The sequence below is a fragment of the Girardinichthys multiradiatus genome, chromosome 24, assembly GCF_021462225.1.
Source record: "Girardinichthys multiradiatus isolate DD_20200921_A chromosome 24, DD_fGirMul_XY1, whole genome shotgun sequence".
Taxonomy (NCBI): Eukaryota; Metazoa; Chordata; class Actinopteri; order Cyprinodontiformes; family Goodeidae; genus Girardinichthys; species Girardinichthys multiradiatus.
The window spans coordinates 14,868,901-14,896,623 of record NC_061816.1 but is presented as its reverse complement, the minus strand read 5'-3'; positions in this window follow the sequence as shown (position 1 = coordinate 14,896,623).

Below are 27,723 nucleotides of genomic sequence, written 5' to 3'. Positions count from 1 at the left end.
ATTCAAAAATACTTTATTAATGCAAAGGGAAATTAAATGTTGTTATAGCTCATATTATGAAGGTTTCTTCAAAGAGCCATTGTAGATGCTGATGGCTGTGGGCAGGAAGGATCTCCTGTAGCGCTCCATCTTACAGCAGATCTGAAGAATCCTCTGACTGAAGACACTCTGTTGCTGTAGGACAGTCTCATGAAGAGGATGCTCAGAGTTCTCCATAATGTTCTTCATTTTATGAAGAATCCTTCTTTCCACAATGATCTCCAGAGGTTCCAGAGGAGTCCCCAGAACAGAGCCAGCCTTTTTTATCAGCTTGTTGAGTTTTTTTAAGTCCCTGGCTCTGATGCTGCTTCCCCAGCAGATGATGGTAGAAGAGATCACACTTTCCACAACAGACTTATAGAAGATATGCAGCATCTTGCTGCAAACACCAAAGGACCTAAGCTTCCTCAAGAAGTACGGTCTGCTCTGTCCCTTCTTGTAGATGGCTTCACAGTTGCATCTCCACTCTAGTCTGTTGTCCAGGTGAACACCGAGGTATTTATACTCCTCCACCACCTCCACTTCTTCTCCCATGATATAAATAGTTTTTGACTTATTCCTGTTTCTCTTAAAATCTACAATCATCTCCTTTGTTTTAGTCACATTCAAAATGAGATGATTGTTTCCACACCATGCCACAAAGCGGTCCACCACCTTCCTGTACTCATCTTCTTGTCCATCTCTGATCCACCCCACGACTGCAGAATCATCCGAGTATTTCTGCAGATGACAGGAGTCTGTCTTGTACTGGAAGTCTGAGGTGTACAGAGTGAAAAGGAATGGTGAGAGCACAGTCCCCTGTGGTGCTCCTGTGCTGCTGACTACCTGGTTAGACTCACAACCCTTCAGTCTCACAAACTGTGGTCTGTTTGTCAGGTAGTCTTTGATCCAGGAGATTGTTGAGGCCTCCACCTGAGTCTTCTGGAGTTTCTGACAAAGCAAATCAGGTTGGATTGTATTAAATGCACTGGAGAAATCAAAGAACATGATCATCACAGTGCTGCTGGCTTTGTCCAGATGACAGTGGGTTTGTTGAAGCAGGTGTATGATGGCATCTTCAACTCCAAGTCCACAGCGATAAGCAAACTGAAGGGGGTCCTGATAGTTTATTGTTTGCTTACTCAGGTGGGCCAACAGGAGTCTCTCTAGGACCTTCATGATGTGAGATGTCAGGGCAACAGGTCTATAGTCATTGAGGACTGATGGGTGAGTTTTCTTTGGTACCAGAACAAGACAGGAGGTCTTCCACAACACCGGAACCTTCTTCTGGGCCAGGTTAAGGTTGAAGAGGTGCTGCAGAATCCCACAGAGCTGCTCTGCACAGGCCTTCAGGACTCTAGGGCTGACATGATCTGGACCTGCAGCCTTATTCCTATTCAGTCTCTCCAGTTGTCTCTTCACCTGACTTCTTGAGACACACAGGTGGAAGGGGGAAGCAAAGGAAGCATCAGCATCTTCTGATATGGTTGAAGGCAAATATGTAGAAGCAGAAGGGTCTAGGGCTGAGGTGGAAGATAAAAAATGTGAGGTGTTACTGGACAGCTGTGGGTCCTGTGGGTCAAAGGAAGATGGAATGTCTGTTTGGCTGTGAGCAGGAGAGGAGGATGCGAAGCTGGTTTCTGAACTGAACCTATTGAAGAATGTGTTCAGTTCATTGGCTCTGTCCAGACCTCCATCAGTCTGATCTTCTTTCTGCTTGAAGCCTGTGATCTTCTTCATCCATGTCCACACATCTCTGATATTGTTTTGCTGGAGCTTGCTCTCCAGCTTATTCTTGTACACCTCCTTGCTGTCTCTTATCTTGACTTTAAGTTGCTTCTGTATAATCCTCAATAATTCTCTGTCTCCCTCTCTGAAGGCTCTTTTTTTCTTGTTAAGCAGGTCCTTCAGGTCACTGGTGATCCAAGGTTTGTTATTGGGGAAGCATCTCACGGTTCTGGTGGGGATGATGTTATCCACACAGAAGTTTATATAGTCGGTTACACACTCAGTCATGGCATTGATGTCCTCTCCATGTGGCTGGCACAGTGCGTCCCAGTCCGTAGCCTCAAAGCAACCTTGCAGAGATTCTTCAGCTTCCTGTGACCATTTTCTCACAGTCCTCTTTATTACAGGTTGTCTCTGAACAAGGGGCTTATATTTTGAGCAGAGAAAAACAAGATTGTGATCTGATTTGCCTAGAGGAGATTGTGCTGTAGAGATGTATGAGTCCTTGACATTTGCATAAAACAAATCCAATGTTTTGTTTTCTCTGGTAGGGCAGCTGACAAATTGTTGAAACGTTGGAAGTGTAGCAGAGAGTAAAGCATGTTTAAAATCACCAGAAATTGCCACAAAAGCATTGGGGTTTTGTGTCTGTAGCTTAGCAACAACTGAGCAGATGGCATCACATGCAGTGTCTGCAACAGCGGAAGGTGGAACATAAACTGTTACCAAAATAACACTGGTGAACTCTCTCGGTAAATAATATGGATGAAAACTTACTGCCAACAGTTCAATATCTGGACTGCAGAGATGACACTTCACAGTAACATGTTCTGGATTACACCATCTGTTGTTCACAAGTACTGCCAGTCCACCTCCTTTACATTTGCCGCTCCTCTTTAAATCTCTGTCTGCTCGTATGGTTAAAAAGCCCGGCAGAGAGACGCTGGAGTCGGGGATATGATCCTGCAGCCATGTCTCAGTAAAACACATGATACTGCATGCCCGGTACTCTGGCTGGGTCCTTTGTAGGGCTTGGAGTTCATCCAACTTGTTTCCCAACGATCTCACATTGCCCATCAAAATCGACGGAAGAGATGGTTTGAACTTCCTCCTTCTCTCTCTTCTCTTAACTCCTGCTCTGCATCCACGGCGTCTCCTTTTCAACTCATCAGGGATTTGGGATTGTAGTTGAAGTATTATTTGAGCTTTTGAGATATTAATCTGCTGCTCCCGGTTGTAAGAAACAACCCCGTTGCCATGGCAATGCATCATAACAAATGTCCAAAAATAGAAAGTATTAAGAAAAATCTTCCAAGCTGCACAGCATCCGCCACTGGAGTGGACAGTCATAGACAAAAAATCAACTGTATCCACCACAAAAGGAATAGTTCCCAAAAAAGAATAAATCAGAATCAAAAGTAACAGAGCTACTCCAACCTGCTGCCACCTTGAGCGGCGCAATTCTAGAATTCAGAAGGTACACTGAAAATGAAATTCAAATCTCAAGATAGAACCGGCAGTAATGACATCAGCAGAATGCCGACATTGTCAAAGTCATTGTCAATTATGAACTGGATTGCCTGAAGTCAAAAACTCATATTGATAATAAAGCAAAAAAACAAGGTGCCTATTGGAACAAGTACATTTGTGTGGAACTGCAACAAGCTGCATGTATCAGGTAATATAAAAAGAAGAGGTTCCCTTCTAAATCAACAGTTACCTCAGTCATACACCCAACTAGGGATATAAACTCGGCTTGTGTAGGTCATCCCTGTCAGATTGACAAAATTTACAGTGTTTGCAGACATGATTGCCAGTTAACCTATAGAAGACCTTCTGGAGAAGATGCTAAAATTACTGTTTGTGTATGTAAGTCATAAGGTTGGGAGTACTGAGGAGTTTTTCTCCTTTCATCCAATGTTCCAAAGCAAATACATGTCTGATGCTATGCACACATTTTGCTCGACTGTCTGCCAAGATTACAGGTGGTGCCATTAACAGTCTCACCTCTGCCGGTGTGAAATTAACTGTCTGGAGTCTTGAGAGAATCCCAATGTGCATTTAGGAGGAAATGACTTGAAATACACACCGTGACCACTTAAAAGTCATTGAGGGAAAGCAATGAAGGTGTAGTTTGGCTCCGTGCTGTAAATCACATCAAATGGTACAGACAAAAATATTTTAAAAGTTTTATTACATGTCCAGTGTTATGGTGCACAAATTTATTAAAACATTGCAGAACCTATAGCAGGTCAATCAGAAAAAAACATTAAGACAGAGCATGATTTTATTTGATTTATTTTTTTTTTTAATCAAATGTTTACTCCTTGAAGGTCACTGTCTGCTCAGTCCTGTTCTGTTTAGGGTAATATACTTTTAATATAAACATACTGAGCAGACTTTGCTTTAAAATCAATCAGACTCACTTATAGGTTGCCCTCTATAAAATAAAATACCACACTTTGTAACACTCATTTTTGGCTTAGTTCTGTTTCTTTAATGCTTTCATGTGTTTAGTTCTACTTCCCTAGTCCTCTCTCAGAGCTGCACCACATTCGGTTCATGTGGCACCACATTCGGTTCACCCTTGTGACATAATCCTTGTTGTTTCCCCCTCATTTTTTTGTACGCCTAATCTTTCCTGCATTCTGCCTGCCTGTACATCACAGAAGGTATATATATATATATATATATATATATATATATATATATATATATATATATATAATGCTCATAGTCTATCTTTGTTAAACAACATCTTTTCTCTTTAGCTACATACATGAATGTGATTTCAACATTATTGCACAAGGTATATCATTCCATTGACAACCCAGCTGTTACTTTAGTCTACATTTCAATCAAGCAACACATCTTACTGCTATTCAAGTGTACGAGTGTTCAGTGAATGTTTAAATTATACCAAGCATACATTTTTTTCTGACACAGACAGAAAGTTGCATTTTTTGATAGCTGCATATTCTATGCCCTTCTGAGTTGCTGTATTTGAAATGCATATCAACGGCTCGGTCAGGTAATGGGTAGCTGTAATAGCTAAGCTCTGTGAATGCACTGCAACATTTCTATGCTGAGCACCACTGAGTTTCATCTCATCAAATATATTACCCCTGCATTCTTTCTGCTTAGCACCATGCTGCACCGTGAGCTATTTATAGCAAAAACATATTGATCATTCCCCAACCCCACCCTCCATCATGCTGCCAAGAGTGGGGAAAGCTATAGCAAGCAGGAACGTTTTATGACCTCTCATGTGCTTATGCGTTTGTGGGATGGGAGGTGGAAGATTAGCATGTGCATATTATAAGAGGGTCTAAACTGTAATTTAGTAGCAGACTGAGTTAAATTAAACAGCTCCATGGGACCATAACATGCATAGATATAAAAAAAGGCAAAGAACTTACCTTATCAGGGCTCTTCCTCAAGTGGAGAAGTTCAAGTAATCCTTGTGCCTTATTCTAGGAAAAAACGTGAGATTTTTGGTAAAGGACCACCAACAAAAAAGCAAAGCTCTTCATTTATTATTTTACCAGTAGTCATTAGACACGACTGACTAGAATTTTGTGGCTATTCCTTGTTATTTCTGTAAAGCTTTGAGCTGTCGATACAGATTTTAGCCGATTTGATAACTCATTAAGAACTATAATATAAGAAATGTGTTCAGAACATTGTTTTCAAGCCCTCCTCTTTTGAGTGGTCCTTTTTTATTCTTTAAAATAGAAACAGGCAATGTCGCATTGTGTGTGTGTGTATCTGACACAGCAGTCAAAATAAAACGGAATTTTAATGTTTAAAACTTTTTACGGTTTAAACATTTCAAATTGTCTTTAACATCTTATATTAGTGATTTAGTGAGGTTGCTGAAGAAGCAGTCCATGAGTAGTCTGTAAAAAAAAAATTATATATATATATATAAATTAAAAAATAATAAAAATAAAATAAATAAAATGTAGATCCTTTAATGAAATCAGGGGTTTATTTAAGGTTGAAAAACCTTCGTCTTTTCTCTTGAAGATTTTACTCTCTCAAAGTCTATTGCAGCCTGAATGAACCACAAACTTTACTTAAACTTTTGTAAAAAATAGTTGCCTATTAAGCTCCTTATTACATCTGACTTTATTTTGAAAGTCCTCAGTTTTACTGAAAATTGTCATAATTCTTTCAGCAGCCTGGTCTCTTCTTATGCCACACTCACGTTTTCTGCTGCAAACAACTTATTATTTCATCCATCTGTCCTCTGTCTTATTCATCCTCCCTCAAGCCCATAGTTCCTTGGCAGATTATCAAAACCTTTTGTGCTTACATGTCCAGCATTTCCCCCTTATCCTTATCTGATTTCCTCACTACAAAGTCGTTGCTGCATCCGGACAACTGAGTTCCGTCCGACCCTTGCCTGTGTCCGCACTAACCCTCTACGCATCCATTTTCTATACTTTATATATTTCCCTGCAGGGTCAGGTGGCACCTGGTGCCCAACTCCAGTGGTCATTGTGTGAGAATTAGGGTACACCCTGGACAGTTTGCCAGTCCATCACAGGGCAACGCAGAGACAACCAGGACAAACTATGATGCACGCACACACTGATACCTAAAGACAATTTACAGAGACCAATTAACTGGTTTTGGAATGTGGGAGAAACTTGGTGTACCTGGAGAAAACCTATGCATGCACGGGGGAGAATGTGCAAACTCCATGCAGAAAGACCCCAGGCAGGGATTCAAAACCATGACCTTCTTCCCACATAACAAAAGAGAGGCCTAGTTCCGGCCAATGTAGTTACATTCAGCCAACATACCCCAAAGAACGAGGATCCTTTGTTGGCCCAGATCAGGTTTTCCAGATCTGCACCTCCTGTTACCATTCTTGGGCTGCAGCTCTGAAAGACCAGAAAAAAAGTTTCTGACTTAAAACCGATGTGCAGTCAGGATCCATCAAGCTTGAAAGTAGCTCTAATTTTGGTCACTGGGTGATTTCTCAGTTTATCTTTGGATATGGGTGGTTGAATTGTGCTTCATTTGTAAATTTGTTTTTCGCTCAGATTTAGAGGTACCGTAAGGCTAATCCTTCCTGGGATCCCTCAGAATCAGCTGAATAGTGTTACAGGGAAGAGGGATGTCTGTGTCCTTCCTGTACATGCAGATGACAATGGATAAATGTAACGATGGCCCTTTCCTGGCACGGCAAATAAAAAGGTACATTATGCAACAAAGCAACGTTTATTAATTCATTCTTTTATATTCTTTGCAGGCACATAAAAACCAAAAGGTAATCAGTTAAATCATAACAAGAAATCCCTCTATTTAGCCAACATGTAGAGGCATTTTTTAAGTAATTTGGCCAGATTTACTGTATTTCATTTTACACTTTTCACGACTTCAGCTCACTAGATGGTGTCACGTGAGTCACATAAGTACTCGAACATGTGAAACATTACCTGTCAATAAAGTTTTGTTCTGATTCTGATTTCACTTCCAACCTAACGATCTCTACAACAGTGTAATGGCTCTTGAGTGGATTTTGATCAAGTTAGTTTTGATAAAATGGCCTCTTCTGTGTTTGAACAATTGGTCAAATAAAACATTTGTTTTGTTTAAAGTGGGTAAAATTTCATAATGTCAGCAAAACCTTTTATTTACCAAAACCCTTTTCTTTGGTGTCATTCCATTACTTTTCCCACAAAACTTCAAAAGCTTATTATCTGGACATGAATGCATATATGTAGAAGAATCTTGCTCTAAAATATAAATCTGTGCTGCCTTTGTTCCCACACCAGACACTCTCTCATCAGATTTGATAATCAGAAAATGACAGCAGTCCTCACAATCCTATCTGCTTGGCAAATGTGTTTCTCTGTGGCCATGTGGAGTTTGTGATTGCAGAAAAGCTCAAAAATCTGCTTGGGGTTTTGGGGGCTTCAACAACAGGATTTGTGGGTGTTCATCAAGCTGTACAAAAGCTACTGTCTGGACTGAGAGCCAGAGTATGTGCTTACATTTGGATTTCGCAGGTCCAACATGGCGGTTGTCTGGCCAAAGGATGGCCGGTATGAGTCCGTGATGGAAGATACTGCAAGGAAAATATGAAATAACAAGCTTGATGATAAATGGCTAACCACCCAAAACATACTTGGCAGATGACTGGAGCAACCATCTGTGTACCTACATCGATCATTATTAAATCTAAAAAAGTAAAGGTGGTTAGTTAGGTCCAACCTTTGTAAGAGCCAGCAGAGCTTTAGCAATGGAAAAGAACAAGAAGTCTTTTAAATAAGAAAATTAATTTTCTGTCTTTTATAACATTTTGCTACTCAAACCTTTTATCCTGCCTTAAACCCCCCAATAGGAACAATAAAAGTCCAGATTTTCCCAGGTTGGCTTTATACACATACTTTGGAGCTTTGTAGAGCAAACCTTCTGTTATTTTGCTCTTGAATGCAATACACTGAAAGACAATAGAAGAAGAGCAACAGAAACTCAATGCATATGTTGACATTTAAGTACTGATTAAAACAATACTGACAAATGTTTGCCATTCTTATGAGAAATCCGTCCCCCAAAGAGTAGGTTTCAAGTTTATCTGTCCTGGACCATAATTTAAGTGTGGCAGGAACTCAATATATTGAATATAGATTATTGTTGTATGATGTATGCCAATAACTTTGCTGAAATTCTATTGCCACCTGGTATGTAATATCTAATTAGGGTAGGATTAGGGCTTAGGGTAAGGCAGTGTTCTTCACAGATGCAAAGTTGGTAACATTAAGGCTTATTGTGACCTATTTGAAGGAAATATAACAGTGTGTAATAGCCAACATGTGCACATGTAAGCACATTGTTAGCTGTTTTTAATACATTTAGAGACAAATAGCAGAGTATCTGAGCAAAATCAAGGATTACATCTTCAGCTGGGTGTGAGTTGGAGCCAACCTGAATTATTAATGTATGTAATATTAACAGGTATGAGCATATTAAACCTGGAGAAGATGAAGAGTGAAATGAAAGCCACTTTTTAATATGCTTCACCATTTGCCATTATTTTATGCATCCAAAGTCAAATATAGCCTTAGAGCAGAACATTCTTGGTTTAAATCCCAACTGGGTGTGTTCTATGGAATTTACTTTTTCTTCCTGTGCATTTTTATTGAAATTAATTTGAGTGATCTTCATTAAAGTCATCATTTAGGGAAACCGTGATCTGCCACCTACATAGAATTCCTCAGATCACCATCAACACCTAACCTACCCTTGCTTGTTTTATGTGCCCTCTATAAGTGTCTGTGTGAAAACAATACATTAATTACCATCACTGTATTCATTTGGAGCAAATTTGTAAAAAAGAAAAATAGGTCTCTCATCTGGAGAGCATTCAAATGCTTCTCTGATAACTGAACTCACTGGAAAACACCCATTCACACATACCACCTCTGTCTAGACATGGGCTAAACGCTCCTCTCGTCTTAGTGTTGCTGCCTTTGAGACATCCATTAAGGTTCCCCCTAATCACAGAATGTCGTGATAACGCCTCCTACACTCGCTCACAGACTTTCCCACACATACATTCACACCACCTCGCACACAAAGTGTTGCTCCCATGCTGTCAGTTAAATGACGACAAAGCTACGTGAGAGTGTTCATCAAAGAGCTTAGCTGAGAGAGGTGGTCACGTAATTGATCAAGGTTGGCAAAGCAGGTTGTGGAGCTAATGAATCAAGACAATAGGCAGCAGGTTTAATTATGGCTGCAAGGAGTGAATCATTAGAGGGGTTCATCTGAGGGAGGCGAACTCTCTTCATAGTTCCCAGTTGGGTCATATGATAAGGACCTTTTATCTGTTGGGTCTAATCACATGCCATTACTTTTACTCTAAGGCCCAAAGCTGGCCCCTTTATAAGATTCCTGCGTGGCCTTAAGGTCCTCGTAGGTTAGCTGCTATCAGTCAGATTAGGACTTTAGCAAACTGTCTGGTCTGACTGATGAGAGAACCAAAGTAGTTCTTTTAGAGTTCTTCAGCACTCTATGAAGCTTCTCGACCCTAACTCTCGCTACTGTTATATTGTTCCAATAAAGTCCGGTTAGCTTCAATTAACACAATATTAGATTGACTTTACGACACCCTAATCATCCAGCATTTGAGGTCACTGAAAAGATCAAGCTAGACAGCAAAAGTGAGGGTATTTAAAGCTAGACAGCAAAAGTGAGGGTATTTATGTCACTGTTTGATGTATTACATATATTCTTTTGTCATTAGATAAGAGGCAAGGCTCTGAGTACAAGTTCAATTCTGAACCACTCTGTGTGAAGTGCTTGGAGTCCGAATCACAGAGGAACTGCTTTACCTTAAACATTGAGATAAATTCTTTCAATTTGTCAAACGGCTAACTACCACAGTACCTTCACCTAACTGGTCATGGCTGTTACGTGGTAATTGATGTTGGGTTGTTAAATCCACATTCCTGTTTGTATTGAAAAGATTTGAGTTACGGTCTGTTGTTACATCAGAAACCCAATCTACTTTCCAAAGACCACCCGTTTGTTGACAGCATGTTCTTGGCCAATCGAAAAAGGAGCTTAATAACTAGTCAGTTTGTATATATCATTCACACAAGTTGTAAAAAAACTTACTGTACATTATTAGGCCTCTTTGAGGGAAATGAAGATGACTTATTGATTTTTATTGTCTGGAGTCAGGTGATATTGTGAAAATCATTGATTCATAAATCAGCTCCTATGGTAAATTAGTTTCAGGAAAATAATTAAAAATTGCCCAGAAATGGCAAGCCCACTGGGAAATATAGAAGTTAATTTTATTGCTCAAATTTAGAAAAACAAGCAATAAAAACTCCCAACAGTGATAAGTAACAACATTGCATCTACTTCCCTGCCAGAAAACATTACTGTGGGAAAAGAAAACATTAAAGCACATAATCAATCCTTTATGCTGTCTGTTGAGGCTACATGCATCCTCCAAGTCTGCACAACTTGCCAAAGGGCAGAGATGAGAATATGTGGCGATATGTATTACCTAAGATCACACATGGGAATCCTATGGAAGAGCCTATTTAACATGCAGCAGCATAAGAAAAGAAAAGGAAAAACTATATTTTCTATGGCTGGTGTTTCACAGCAGACAAATATCTTGGAAGTGCTGCAAACATCTCTAATCATCTGACACCATAAATTATAAGGCACAGTGAAGCAGCTCTTCTGTTTCCTAAATGCCATTTACCTGCTTTATTACCTTGTTATAAATAAATAAATGCGTGTAGTTTAGCAAATGCAATATCAGACTGTATATAAAAGGAAAACAACTTCAAAGGTTTCCATTTGGGGAACACCTCCATCCATCCATCCATCCATCCATCCATTTTCTATACCCACTTATCCTTCCAGTGGTCATTGGGCAAGAGGTTGACGGGCCAACAGTCCATCACAGCGCAACACAGTAACGTACAGGACAAACAAACATCCATGCACACAATGACACCTAAATGTTACTTACTTAGACCAATTAACTATGGTTTTGGACTGTGAAGGAAGCTGGAGTACTTGGAGAGAACCCCTGCATTCAAACCTAGAAACTTCTTTCTGTAAGGCAACATTGTCAACCATCGCATCACCATGCATTGGCCATATGGGGGAAAGTAGCAGCCATGTGCTAGTATTTTCAGAATCAGAATCAGAATCAGAAAAGCTTTATTGTATTTTCAAAAACAGCCAAGTACGTTTTTGAACATACAAGGAATATGTTTTGGCGTAGTCGGTGCAATACAATACAAATTAAACAGTATAAACATATCTACAATATAATATAAATATATGTGCACAGTTTTAAGTGAGTGAGAGAAAATATAGAGCAGTATTGGGTGCGAGAGCAGTACAACAGTGCAGATGATCAGTGTGCAAGTATGGCAGTGCAAGTAAAGCAGGCGTCCAAGCTGAGCGTTAATGTAACGCATAGAGTTGCGAGTTACAAGTGTCCTGTCAGCAAAAAAGGGGGGTGTGCGGGAAAGGGAGAGTGTCAGTGTGGTTTCCGGGCTTTGTTAACAAGGCTGGTGGCAGATGGGAAAAAACTGTTCTTGTGGCGTGAGGTTTTGGTCCGGGTGGACCGCAGCCTCCTGCCAGAGGGGAGAGTCTCAAAGAGTCTAACCCTTAAATTAACTAAAGGCAATTATGGAGTCCCCTGCAAAAGCAGTTTTTATAAACTGCTGGTCTGGGGCATACAAGTGTACACAATGCTAAGGTGTAAATGTTTTCAGGGATGCCCTCAATAAAGCAACTGTTGCTGATCATTATTCATGTAATGTTTATATAAAACAACAAAGGCCCTAAGTAAAGAAGTTTGAGATTGATTGCTTTGTTTTGACTTACTTCTTGGCAAATACAATTACTATACTGGATAACCTGCTTACTTCTATTTAAATTGTGCCACATTTGTGTTTTGTTTGAACCTGTGGAAGTGCATATTTCTCGCAGATATTAATATATCCATATACTTTACTTCTCCGACGCTGTCAAGTGGACTGACTTGTAGAATTAATTCAACCAAACCTTTTCTTAAACAGAAAAAAAAAAATTCTTTGCAAACACAGAGGTTGTATGATAAGACATAGCAATGATCACCCAGGAAGAAACTGTCTTTACTCAACTGTGTGCTAAAGCTGTGAGGGAAGACGTAGAGGATTATATATATTAACCTAGTTAAAATCCTACAGCCTTGTGTGTTTGTAGAAAGACAGGAAGCTGTAAAAGCTAAAGTTCTCAGTGAGAAAGTGACTCCTGTTTCTGATTCATAAGCCTCCATCACTTATTTCTTTGATTCCCTGTTATGTGCTCCTTTTGGTATCTGCCTCCTGGGGTACACATGCTAATGTAATTCTGCATACAAAAATTAGTTGCACAGCTTCTGAACAATCAATAAAGACAGCAACTATCTCCAAATTGCCATTTTCTGCAATTCTGTGGTAAAAAAAATAAAAAATTATATCATCTGTTTTAGGCATTTTTAAAGATAATAATTTGGTGTTCCCATGTTATATTTCATTAAAGGTATGCTAGGTAGTTTCAACCTGATCTGGGTAAAGTATGTGTTTTCTTTACACACAAACATTGTGTTAGCTGCCTCCCAAAATATATTAAGACAATGTACAAGGTGTATCAATAAAGTAAAAAAAAAAGGTTTTAAATTAACATTTCAACTAAATATGGCATGTAGAAAATTATTACCATTCTCCAAAACCAATTGAAAAGCCTTTATCAGCATTAAAATGCTACACTGGCATTTTGACAATTTGCCTTTGAATAGAATAGAAAAATAATAATCTTTTTGTCCCACAGTGGGTAAATTCAGTTGTACCAGCAGCAAAGCGAAAAGCATATTGAAACATGCAAATACACACAAAGGTCAAACATTTAAAAAACAAAAAAATAAGAATAAGTCACTACAGTACTGGAAGATTTTACAACAACAAAAATAATAATATACAATTATTAAAAAGGGCACACTCAGATTAAATGAAATGTATAATGAAGTAGGATGATTTTAGTGTGCATGTTCATTTGTGCATGAAAAACAACAGAACATTTACAAGAAATGGTAAATCTGTGCAAACTGTGCACTGACATTGGGAGCATTGATGGTTATAAAGCTGTCGAAGCCGTCTCTGCTTCCCCGGGTCCGTTGCTTTGGGCACAGGTTTCAAAAGAGTGAAATAAACACAAAGTACAATCAGCTTATGTTTGCCTCTGTGCAGAGTGAGAGAAAGATGCTCCAGCCAAAACCTACAAGCAACAACTCTGCCCTCTTTCTGGTTCCAGCTCGTTTTATTCAGTCTTCAAGGGTGTGTTCAACATATACATATATCATGTCACTCATGTATAACATAACAGTTCCTTAGGTCCAAATAAGGAGTGCTTCTGGTTATTTTCTCCTAGCAGGCTTGTCTTATCTTGTCTCCGGCCTTCCCTGTCCTCCATCCATTTACGACCTTGACCTCTCTCTATCCTTTCCTCCCTTGTCATTCACTAATTTATGACCTTGCACTTTCTATGCTTCACTCCCTAAGGACCTTGCACATTCCAGTTACACAATTCAATTCAATTCAATTCAGTTTTATTTATATAGCGCCAATTCACAACACATGTTGTCTCAAGGCACTTCACAACAGTCAGGTACATACATTCCAATTAATCCTAACAACTGAACAGTGCAGTCGGAGTTAGCTTTACATAGATAGTTTATATTCTACATTACACACATAGATCGTTTATATTCTACAATCCCCCTTTTGAGCTCTAATAATGAGTTCACAATGTCCTTCTAAGAATAAGTAGAAATAAGTAAAAATATTACTGTACCACCTGTAAAACAATAAAATCATTAAGAAAACATGCATCCATCTTATCATGCGTCCATGAAGTCACACTCTGAGTCCTCATCCTGGTTATGGTCAATTTGCAACAGTGGCATCGTTATCTTTGGATCCCTCTGCACAATTGCAGAGGTGATGAGGCGCACCATCAGATAACGAATGCATGGCACACAACAACATCCACAGGTCACCATTATAGTTACAACTACTGCAATAGAAATCATCAAAGACATTATCAAACCCTTCCAGTGTCCAAATATGCCTGTCATCCAATCCTCTAGGGGATTATCAATTCCAGAATGTTCATGTATGGTGGCGGAGAGGGTCTTAAGTCCCTCTAAAGCCTTTGACACTGAACCATCCGGTGCAGTGTTATTGGGAATAAAAGTACAACACATATCTCCAAACATGGCACACACACCCCCTTCTCAGCTAACAACATATCCATTGCCATCCTATTTTGAACCGCCATGAGGGAAGTTGGGGCCAATTGTTCAGATAAACTTCTACAGCGTCTCGAGTTAGATTGGCCAGACGCAAAACATTATAATGAATATAATTAATGCGGTCTACGTTTTTGTTGGGCGTTACTGGGAACAAGGCAGCTATAGTAGGGATGTTTTCAAATCCAGCTGATATTTGGTCTGCAAGTTTATACTCATTTGGGACTCCTCGCGGAACTCCAATTGCATCTATATAGGTGGGGGAACCCTGACTCAGGTCAAAAGTGGTTGAAGCACTTCTTTTCATAATATATCTTCTCCACCTACGAGTGAGTGCCAGTGCCTTATTTTGTTGATATGTCACAGAAGTAATATTAGGACAAATTAAAATCATCGGGACCTGCAATCTGACCATTGCACATACTCCCATGGCATTATTTGGTATATTAGTGAGAAGTCTATATCCTCCGCAGTAGTAATATAATCCTGATCTTGCCCAAAGTCCTATCACTTTTCCAGATGTTGTGGTATTACACCAGTCTGAGGGAATTTGTCCTACATTCACCTTTGGGATATTTGAGGTGAACTTGAAACAAAAATATGTCCCATTCAGCCTCTGGGGAGTGAATCTTCCTGTCTTGGTATTGTTTGGGATGGGTGGAAAGATGCTAGCTAGCAAGGTACAGTTGGCTGGGGTGGCTTCTTTAGTTAGTTGTAACATGCAACTGTACCCCCAAGCATCTTCCGGATATAAAGGGGCTGGGTGAGTGGTTAAGTGTGGCCTTGCAGATGCACATGCAATGCAGTCAGACCTACTTTGTTCCTTTGCGGTTTGTGTCATCCATTGCAACCAAAGATTATCATCTGCGTAACCTGTGGCCATCTGGATTATTTCTAGAGGCTGCAGGGTGGAGTAATCTACTTTTGCCACCCCCTCTAGTTGGTCTTCTGGTTCTGGGACTGTATGAGTGCTGGTGGCCTGTACCTGAGGAGTTGGTTTATTTAAATTGACTTTGATTAGTACCTGGGGGTCGGTCCCTGTTACCTCTACCCCTAGAGTGAAATACATCACCTCATCCCACTTGTGAGAGGTGCGATGCAAACCTTCTTGTAACAATTTTATGGACAAAAATAGTGGATTGACACCCCCAAGTGTGTTATGTGTCAACGCTCGTACCAGGCTGATTTGTTTGGCTTTTTCTTGATTCTGTGAATTTATATATGTCAGGGTGGATGTTCACCTACCCGTGTACCCCACTGCGTGACCCCAGTTTCCGCAAAGCTGGTTTCCCCCATATAAACTCATGGTCCTGCCTGCAGCGCATTTGGTGGACATGTCGAGATTGGCACACAAATACACATCATACCCCCTCCAGGCAGTCGGATTCTTCCCACATTTCATGACATCACACAGGTCAAACCGAAAAGTGGTAGTTGCTCCTAACGTGTAATTTAGTTCCAATCCCCAATAATGCTTAAGGCACATGTCCTTGGGATTGTTTACCTTAGACCTTTTGGACACCTTTCCGGAGTGATTTTCAGAACATGTCTGGAATAGAAGTTCACAAAAATACCATAAGATAAACGTAACAATGAGTGCTGAGAGAAACACTCCACCTATGATGAAACTCCTAAAGTCTAGTTCCCTTGCTTTGGGTACTAATTTTTTTTAAACTTATGAAACTTAAAACATAAACATATAAAGTTAAATCATAACCTGAAAAAAGATACAAAAAATCAAAATGTAGTATAAAATATAAAATGTTCGCTGAGCAGTGTCTTCTGGAGTGGGAAGGGAAACTCTACCACTCCTAGTGAGAGGGAAACTCAATCACTTCCGCCTCTTCTTCTGCTATTCTTCTTCTGTCTTCAGCTCTCAGGGCAGACTGACCCTGGGCTAATTTCTCTCACCCGGGGATTATTCTGCCCCTTCTTGGGTGAGAGAAGTGAGATTGTCTTTTCCTGTGTTTTCGCTCAGATCTTCCTGGACCTGAGAGAGGGATCGTTGAGGTGGTTCTGCTCCTGCACACTGGCTCCAGAGGTACCAAGTAGCACCTTTGCCCTTCCGCCTGACTGCATGGGTTGTCCTCTCTGTGACCTGAAATGGACCGGTCCACCTTGGCTCTGACCACTTTCTTTTGATGACTTTCAGGAGGACCCACTCGGCTTCTGAGGTGGTGGTTCCAACCCTGGTCTCTGGTTCTGCTGGGATCTGTTTGGAGAAAGCTGTAACAAGACTGTGGAGAGATCTGTAATAATCACGATGAGACATAGATTGTTCACACTCAGTGAGATATGGTAACCTTGTTTGGGGGCCTGGAAATGGCCTCCCTGTTTGCAGCTCATGTGGGGTTAAACCATGTTTCCGATTTATAGAACTCCGTACAGACATCAGAGCTAATGGTAAGGCAGTAACCCAATTCATTTTGATCTGTGCACAGATTTTAGCCAATTTGGTTTTAAGGGTTTGATTCATTCATTCAACCTTCCCCTGTGACTGTGGATGGTACACAGTGCCAAATGAGTGTTTCAGTCCCAGGAATTTTTCCACTTCCTTTAGTTCCTCATTTTTGAAATGTGTTCCATTGTCAGACCTTATTTTAGCTGGAAAACCGTGTCTAGGGATATAATGATTTATCAAACAGTTCACCACAGATTTGCTGTCTTCCTTTTTTGCAGGCCATGCCTCCGGCCATCCAGTAAATGCATCCACACACACCAACAAATATCTGAACCTATTTACTCTCTTAATTATGTCTGTATAATCCATGATAACCTCTTTTCCTGCTATTGGGTCTTCTGGGAACTTTCCAGGTGCTGGCTTCAAGGTTGGTCTAACATTGAGCTGCCTGCACATCTCACATGGATTAATCCAATGCACTGCCATTGGTTTCAAAAAAGGGTGCCACCAGTGTTCAAGATTTTTCAACATTTGCATTGTTCCCACATGTCCTACTCCGTGTGCTTCTTCTAGGGCTACTTTAGTAAGACCTGGTGGCAAGATGGGACGTCCGTCTGGGCTTCTCCAGAGACCACTCTGATCCTCTGATCCCCCTCGGGCCTTCCAAACTGATTTTTCCTCAGGAGAGGCCCCTTTTTGTAATTTCATTACTTCTTCCAGGGTGGGTTCTGGTGTCCACCCTGCTTCTGAACACAGCATTATGTGCCTGAGCTGATATCCTGCACACTGTTTAGCTGCCTGGTCAGCTGCCTGATTTCCTTGTGCTACTCTGGTGTTACTGCTGTCATGTCCTCTGCATTTAATGACGGCTACTTCTTGAGAGAGCAACAAAGCTTCAGCCAACTTTCTCATTTCCTTTTCATGTTTAATGGGTTTCTGTCCTGCAGTTCTGAATCCTGTCCTCAGCCACTGTTTGAGTTCTACATGTACTGCACCTGTAGCGTATGCGGAGTCTGTGTAAATGTTACCTTCTGTCCTGCTCCTAGTTCCAGAGCAGCTATTACTGCCAAAACGTCTGCTCTCTGCGCTGATTGTGCATCTGTCAGTTCCTCTGCCTGTACTGTGACAAAATCTGTCCCTGTGTCTTCCATCACTGTGTATGCTGCCTTAAGTCCTTCTGTGTCATGTCTGAAACAGCACCCGTCTGTGTACAGATTTCGGGCGTCTGTTAGGGATGTACTTTGTAAATCTGGTCTGATTTTTTCATTGAACTCAACTTTTTCTGCACAGACATGTGGTGTACCGGTAGTTATTCTATCTGCCATGTTTATTCCTTCATGTGTATATGTGATGTTTGGGGCCTCCAGCACCTTACTCAGCCTCTGTTGTCTCAGTGGTGAGAGTGTGAAAGCCTGAGAGTTCGCAAAGGCCACCACACCATGTGATGTTAATATGTTAAGAGGATGTCTCATCACTACATGAGCTGTTTTTTGGATTATTTTAGCCATCCCTGCTGCGTGTCGGGTGCACTCATGATGTCTTTGTTCCATGTTGTCCAGCATTACACTTATGTACATGAGGACTGTCCTAACCCCCCCCCCCCCTTTTTTCTGGAACAGCACACCATTTGCTGTGTGTGCTGTTACAGAAACATCCAGCTGAAATGGCAACGTGTAATCTGGGTGTGCCAAATGTGCAGCTTGCGAGAGGCTGGTTTTTAAGTTAATGAACGCTTCTTCAGCTTCTCTGGTCCATTAAAACGGGGCAGTGAGATTTCTCATGCCCTGTTTTTTGACAAGGTCTCTAAGGGGTGCAGTGAGGTCGGTGTAGCCGGGCACAAAAGATCTGCTATACCCTGTGAGTCCTAGGAAAGACAACATGTCCTTAACCAGGAGTGGTTTTGGGTGGGACAAAACTGCAGATTGGTGAGCTGGGGACATCCCCGTGCCAGGTTGGGAAACTACTCTGCCCAGAAAGTCAACCTGGTGTCTGCAGATCTGGAGTTTGGCTTTGCTAACCTTGTAGCCTTTTTTAGCCAAATGTGACAGGACAATTGCTGTTGCTTCAAGGCATTCAGCCACATTGGGTGTTGCGAGGAGAATGTCATCCACGTACTGAATCAGAGTGGTGTTTGGTGGTAATAGACAATCTTGGAGAGAGTCTTTTAGAACCTGATTGAAGATTCCTGGAGAAAGCGCGAATCCCTGTGGAAAAGGAGCGTATCTATACCTATGAGATTTATAGGTAAATGCGAAAATGTACCTGCATTCCTCAGCTAAAGGAAGGCAGAAAAATGCGTTGGCCAGATCAATGCAGGTAAACCAGCAATAGTCAGGGTTAAGATTTGTCGGAGCAACATAGGGATTGGGCACGGGAATGGTAGGGGTGGCCAAAGCTGCATTTATGGCCCGTAAATCATTTGCCATGCGACATTTACTTGTCCCTTTTTTCTCCACTGGCAAAATGGGTGTGTTCCATGAAGAGGAATGTGCGGACTCTAAAACACCTGAGTTCCGGAGGCTCTCCACTGTATCTTTAATGCCTGATTCTGCTGCTGGTTTGTGAGGGTATTGGGGCTTCCATATTGGTTGGTCGGTGGTTAACTGAAAGGTAATGGGTGAACAGGCCTACATCTGTGGGCCCCTATGCCCAGAGGGTGGAAGGCATTTTTTCCACAATAGCAGCTGCCAGCAGATAGTCTGTTTTTTCCCTACCATGGTGTCTGTCTAACTGAACATGCTCCAGTGTGTCCACATCCATGGAGTGGTTGAATATGCGATAGGTGTTACCTGAGGGCGGGTAAAAAACGTTGGGGGTTGCCAAAGGCTGCCAATCCTGTAGGTTCAGGGAGCGTTTTAACACACCTCCAACTTCACGTGCTTCATGACCTGGGTGCAGAGCCAAAGAGACATGAGGCATGCCATCAGACCACATCCTAAACCACACTTCCTGCTCTTCAGTCAAGTGAACCTCGGCCACCACTCCTTCTGGTGCTACATAAATGTCTGTGGTGACAATGTCCCAGTGTGTACCCTCTAACTCGTCAGCAAAGCTTTCCTGGTAACATTCACAATTATTTCTATCATAAAACAAGGTGACATGCGGGGGGTCAGGAGGAGGTACATAGGGTGCCAGAATGGAAACCCAGTATTTTCACCGATGGAAAGCCGAGAGAATGCCTGTGTGCGTGGTGGTTTCAGGTTGCAGCAAAACCCAGTATATGTCAGCCATTGAGTCCTGCAGTGGCTGGAGGAGGTACTGTCCATGTGAAAAAGAAGTGTTATTGCCACAAAAGAACTGGATGCCATTGGGCAGGTGAACCTGCAGTCCATCAGTCCCGCATAAAATGGTTGCTCTCAGTTTTATTAACATGTCTCTACCCAGTAAATTTACTGGTGTGTCAGTGGAGACTAGATAACTGTGATTCAGTGTCTGTCCACCAATTTCAGTCTTTATAGGCTTGGTATACGGCAGGACCTGTTTTGCCCCCGAGAACCCCATGACAGTTGTAGTCCTGGTGGAGAGTGTGTTTGGAGGAGCCTGTTTGATGGTTGAACATGTGGCCCCAGTGTCCACCAGAAAAGAAAGGCTATTTCCGGACACAGTCACAGACAGCAGGGGGTCCGCAGTCCTGCTGTCTTCCGGGGTCGTGGGGACCTTCAGTGGTGCTCAGGCCAGATACTAGGCTCGTCCCAGGCCGGTAATTGGAGTTGTGGTCCGTGTACACCGCGTGCTGGGCCACCTCTGCCTCTGTATGGACGGGCCAGAGGAGCCATGGTGGAACCATAACACCCATACCCTCCGGGTGGACCATTCTTATGGGGGCAATCTCGGGCCCAGTGTCCAGACTCATTGCAGTAATAACACACATCAACATTACCCAGTCTCCTCTGCGGTCTCTGGAATCCCCTTGCTCTTGGCAGTCCCAGGTCCCCCAAAATGACCAGCATGTCCCTGATATGGGACCGGGGCCTGATGCCACTGTCCTGCTGTTTCTCGATTTCCAGGAAATGGAGGAGCCTGAGAGGACTGAGACACTGCACCTTCATACATAATGTTAGATGTTTTACCCTCCTTTTTCTTTCCCCCGACCTTCTGTTTAGCTTCTGCTAATTGCATTTTCAGGAGCTGAATTTGTAACGTTTTTAATTCACTCTCCTCATTTTGTTTTACCTCTTTGAGTTTAGATAAATGATGGATCAGATGGCGATCCCATACGCCAGTCTCTGATCCAGGGAGGTCAGGATTATCCTCCATACTAGTTTTAACCTGCAACGGTAACCCTCTTAAAACAGCATCCCGGAACCAGTCCCTTTGGGGACCAGCTCAGTCTGGATTAGTTCCTGACTGTTTGCCACATGGATTTGCACTGATCTAAATATTCTCTAGGATTTGTGTTTGCGTTCCAGTCAAATTTTGGAATGGTACGTCCTCTGGTTACTGGATACATTTCGTTAAGAGCTATGCCTATAAGAGTGGAATAAAAAGTAAATGGGTCCCCATCTGGTACTGTTGTTGTACCTGCAACAAGCTCTATGTCCCTACCGCTGTGTGGCTTCATGCATCGTCCAGCAATGGCCCTGTAATCACCTAGAGCTAACGTGGTGCCTGATGTCGGGGAGTCTAGTGACTGTAACCATATACATGCACCTTCTGTGATCGGGGGCAATTTATCACACAAAGTGGTGAGATCTCCCAGTGTGAATGGCTTGTATCAGTTTCCTCCAAATTGTTGTTGGAACAGTGGACCCATATAAGAAGGTTTGGGCTGGTTTCGGGGTCTCATGTTATAGCCATGTCCAGCAGGGGGAGGAATAGCCTCAGGTACTAGTGGCATTGGGTTTGAGGGAGATGACAAAGCGCAACAGCTGCTCAGAGAAAGGATCTGTGATAACTCCTTTGTCCACCTAGGATGCAGCGGTCTGTCACTGAAGAAGCTCTCCAGTTCTGCAACAGCTTCATGCATGGGGTGGGAGACATTGTCCAGTAGTGATGTTATTTATGCCAGAGTCCTTCTCTCTCCAACCACCTGCACTGGGTCCAGGGGACAGCCTAGGACAGAGCTGCCCTTCCTAATGAGCTTACCTAACTGCTTCCTCCCAGCTGTAGATAAGCTGCTGCTCCAACATACTACACCATAGAGTATGGCTGATGCCACCACAGAGTGAAAAAAGGTCTTCAGGTGTGCTGATCAGTTTGACCTTTTTATCATCATCCTCTTTAGCTCCCTTCACAGATTCTCAATCAGATTCAAGTCTTGATTAGCAGAAACAAGTTGGTCAAATTAAGATTACTTCAATTTAAAACTGTCAGGGGATTGTATATTTTGAACCAAACTGTAGTTGTTGAAAATGGAGAAATTCATTTGATGTTTTACAGTGTAAGGAATTATTTTAATGTTTTTTTAGTAGCTGCAAACTCTTGGACTAATAACACAGAGACAAAAAGTCAGTTCCAAACATAAGGCTTTGCTGCTAATCCAAATTATTGTTCAACTTCAATTTTGGCTCCAAAAGATCTCAAAAACAACATCATCGTCAGCAATATATGTTTTTCTTGTATATATTATTTATATATATATTCCTATGTGCAAGTATGCCCTTTGTCTTTTTCTGTAATGTCTCTTTAGTTATGTGTTGTAGAGTTTTGTTTTGAGAAGTCAACGCTAATAAAGATGGCAGAATTAAATATTCTAAAATGAAAATAAATATCCAAATTAAACAATACAGAAAATGTAATTTAAGATATTTTGTAATGTATTTTCTAAGTATGTTGTTGAAGCAGTTTGTAGCTACAGAGGGTCGACCATTATATTAAATCCAAGAAATTCATAAAAGATTGTTGCAAAATTTTTTGTGTGTGAAGGCAGATGAGCAAATACTTTTGGCAATACAGTGTACGTAAGAAGATAAGCAACACAAAAATATATTACAGGTTTAACTGCAGGTTAAATATTTTTCAAAATTTTGGACACAAACCCAAGTGTGATCTCATCAATCAACAGCAACAATGCCTAATAATATGCAAGATGTTTTCTTTTTTTTATTTAAAAAAGTACACGTTGAAAGTGACTTGTTTACATTTTGCATTAACAGTTGTTTCTAATGGCAGAAAAAAATATATATGATTAGGTCATCCTTTGCATTTTAACTGTTGCCTTGAGTTAATACATATATAGTAGTGTTAAATGTATTCATGTGTTAATAAAGAAAACCAAAGATAATTTTCCTTGGTATCAAGGTTATATTTGCTTCTGAGAAAGTGATTACATCTTTGTTCATCTACCTTTTTGTCCCTTTAGAAAATCCGTGTGCCATCTCTGAGGTCTGCTCTTACACACACAGTTGCTGCAAATTCATTTTTCATGGGTGAACAGGAGACTATTACACAGTTAATCTCTGTTTGATCTCTGCTTTGTCATTCAGCTGTTGTCTCCCATCTGATAAAGAACAGACTTCTGCTTTCTTCAAAGGACAAAATTTACAGACTGAAACATTTTACTTTGCAGTTAACTTGTAAGAAAGCGTTTTTGAGACACCAAGAAATACTGTAGTTTGCTGGTGTGGCTTTTTTGTGAGTAACATGCTAAGGCACAATGATACAACTGTACTTTATTCATTACAGGAATCTTTTTCTTGCAGCATGGTGGCACAGTTGGTAGCACTGTTGCCTTGTGGTAAGACGGTCTTGGGTTCGACTCCTGGCCAGAGGGCCTTTCTGCATGGAGTTTGTATGTTCTCCCTGTGCATGCGTGCGTTCTCTCTGGGTACTCGGGCTTCCTCCCACACTCCAAAAACATGACTGTCAGGTTGATTGGTTTCTCTAAATTAGCCTTAGGTGTAGAGATAGGCACCAGCTGCCCTGCGACTCCGTATTGTAGAAGCAGGAATTGAAAATGGAAGGATGGATGGGATGGAATTCTTTCTTTAACAGGCTTTTTAAAATCCTGTTGCTCATTAAATTATAATAGATTAAGGGCTCAAATTGACTGAGGACATTGTGTTTCTCGTAAATGCTTTAAAGTTATCACACCATACTGTGGTTAAAATGTACATGCACCAAAAAAAAGAAAAAAAAAGAAAGACATTATTTTCTGTGCCAGAGAATATTGACGCATTTTGTATCCACTATAAAATCCAAAGAAAAGTAGCAACTTCAATATAAAAACTGAAATTTTCTAAAAACATTTACGCTTTTCTTAGAAATGTTTTTCAATACTCTTCGGAGAACACAATTGCAAATATTTTCCTGTTGTACATTGTGTAAATATATCTGCCACTCTGCTTGGCCTCTAATGGCGTAGATGAGCGTAAAGTTCACTCAGGAATTGCATGAAAACTTTTATCAATACATTTAACAACAATGATTGATTGATTTATTAAATTATGATGTTAATAGCTACCTAGCAAGCACTGGTGCCAGCATGTACTCATGACATATTGTTAATTAACTTAATCAAGGTGTTGATCCCTCTGTTCCCAGGCACCGTGCTATATGTTTACAGCATTGTACTCCTTTTCAGCTCAGAATGTGAATTGACTATATTTAACTGCAATGCAAATGTATTTAGAAATGTAAAATGAGGTGACAGCAAAGTTGCACTGTAATACAAGCTGTACACTGACTACTTTATATTGTATCTAAGTGTCATATGTTTAGTGTTATCCCTTGAGATGGAAAAAAATATTTAAAAAAATGTGAGGCGTGTGCTGACTTTTGTCAGATATTGTACAACATTTGGTTTAGACATAGGAAAAATACTTGCTTAAGATTATACATATAGGTACAATGCTACTTAAAAACACATGTTTAGGAAAGATAATGGGAAGTCATAAGAGCATTTGAATGATGCACATAATGCTGTCATTAGCACTGTCACATCTGGAAGGATGACGGTTACAAACCTACGTGGGCTTTCTCCAATTTTCTTCCAGAGTTAAGAAAAAATCATTTGTTTTATTGTTGGCTCTAAATTCCCTTCAAGTGTGTGTTTGAGCATGCATGGTCATTACGACCATGTGCCCATATAGTGCTCACACTTAAGGCCCCTTTCCTTGTTCCTGGAGAGCCAGAAAAAGACATGCTAGGTGTAGAAAACAGAAGTAATAAAAAAAAGAATAAAAAAAGGGTTGGGGCTTTTTAAAACACTAGAAATGTTCAGTGAACTGACCTGTGGATTCATGGCATTGACAGTCAGTTCAATTGTGCTAAGGCTAAGTACCTTGTAGAAATAGATACACAATAGATGCAAAAAAACTTCAACTGACATTTCAGACACGAACCCTAGAACAATTAAAGGTAATCTCTAAGATATGCCCATTGTTTACATTTTGTCTTTTCATCCCCCATCTCGTTTTTATCAAGGCAAAAATACCAATTAACAAGTTTGTCCACAAAGGTCTACAGGATTTGTTAATTTTCTGAGTATGTTGCATATATTTATAATAATATAGTTTTCACAAAACTGTTTTTTTTTGTTTGTTTTTAGAAAATGATTTAAAAAAATAATCCACTGGCAAACTATTATTCTCATAAAATATTTTTATCTCAAACATTCTACTGTATGTGTTTAATTTTCCCACAAGAGCTGTGTCTGTTCAGACAGTTGAGGTGGGAACAGAAGAGGCCAGAGGTGCTAGTCACTTGCAGTGACACTTTGTCTTTCACTTACAAGAGCACAGGCAAGCTAGGTGAGAGGGAGAAGTTCAGTAAAGTCACACTTGTTGGACACCACTGCACTGTAAGGTGTTGAGGTCAGTCAACTTGCTAAGTCTGAAGAAGTGACAAAAAGCCTTATTGGTTTTAGAAACTTCAAGAAACTTTATTGTTGAAACTTTCACGTTATTAGAATGTTGTATTATGTATTAATGTTATGTTATTTCACAGTCTGTGTTAATCAAAAGTCCAAACTTTTCCTGGGAAAATTGAAGTGGGTTAGAGTTTCAGGTGAGATGAGATATTCCAATGATGATCCTGTTTTTTTTACAGTACATGCAGAATGGATATAAAATCATATTAACACCTTTTGCGGAAACTTTCATATTGACAGTACTGATATTTTTTACAGCAAGATTACTTTAAGTCACAAAAGTAATGTTGGATGTCTGCACAGCTTTTAGATTAACTTGTAGCTTTGCTGACAGAACTCAATTTGTGCCAAACTGGCATTTTTATGGTCATGTAGACAGCCAATGACAAATGTTTCATTTCAAAAGTATATAAAATAAAAAGTTATGTACACTTGTGGAGTAGAATCGATTTAAAGTTCACAAGGGGACACCATTTCTGTCATAGGAAGTTGGCTCTATTTCTAAAATTGTAGAAACAGATTGTCTGGCTATCGAAGAAGCCTGTTGCAGATAGCTGCAGAGTGAGAAACCTGCATTGGCTGAACTCGGCCGCGTTGTCAGATTGCTTTTCTCTTGATGGATGGGATCTGGCACAGCTTGGAACTGACATTCAAAGTCCGAAACAGTTCATAGAGAGTTGGCTTCCACTGAGGTATAAATCACAACTGTTACTGAGACGTACAGCTAAGGCCATTCTGAGGGCCATTTCAGAGGCAAGCAAGATAGTGTGTATGGCATGAAAAAATAGATATGAACTCGCTGATGCAATTTAAAAATACTTTCTTGGCTGTTCAGCACGCCCAGCAAACTTCCATTTTACCATACAGAAAAGCTGGGCATCATTAGGAGCAATGTGTTTTAACCTTTGAGGCCATGGAAGATAATATATTTAATCTGTAAGCAATATGAGCACAGGAGGCTGTTAACCTTAGATCTGTGTTACAACCTAAATGTAGCCTATACACAGGACAGAAGTGTAAGCATTCAAACACACATTGTGGTCTCTGGCTTAGGCATAGATAACATCTTAATAATGGAGTACATGTCATCTAAATCTTTTTTAGAGAATATCATAGATATGTTCTTGTTAGATATGTTTCATTCTCTTTCACCCATCTGTTCCCAAGTTTGGACAAAGTTGTCAATATGCTATTGAAGGATTTTTGGCTGGATGTCTACTCCTGGTATGGGTAGTTCACTGGTACTTCCATGTTTTCTCTCTCTATCGTTCCATGGATTCCCCAAGCCTTAGAAAAGACTTTATAACTCTTTCCAGAGTGGTAAAAGACATCTTAGAATGAATATCATTAGCCTATTGTTGGGGTCACACCCGCCAATTTGGTCCGGTAAACGACTCTACTGTGCAGTTTATCATTTGTCGCAGCAACTGACGTCATCAGAGCTTATAAAAAGCAGAGGAAATAAACTTTTAACATTTCCAGTTGTAGTTCACGACGATAGGGGGCTTGAAAGCTGGAAATCTGTCTGATACAAGAAGATCAGATGATTCATATACTGATCGAAGACTGTGAGACGCAACCCAGATGCAGGTGAAACCCAGGTTTTGTTTCCAAGGAGACACGTTTCCTCCTTGTTTTTCAATCGACTGCAATGCTTCCTCCTCTTAAGTTTACCGTTTTAGAGTTGATCACGGACACGTGACACTCTGGTTCCCGCACTTTTTCTTCAGACCCATGACCCATCCTCAAACCAGTGAAGAGAAGAAATTGAAATTTTTGTTCTTATTATATCAAATTGGATAGGTGTATTTAGAGGTCTGGGCAGGGTGAGGCTTAGTTAAGGTGAATTAGGATCACTATTAGTTAGAGAAAGGCTTCACAGCGTAGTAGCCTTGCTCATCTTTACAAGTTAATCCAAATTGTTGTGCCGATTTCATTTGT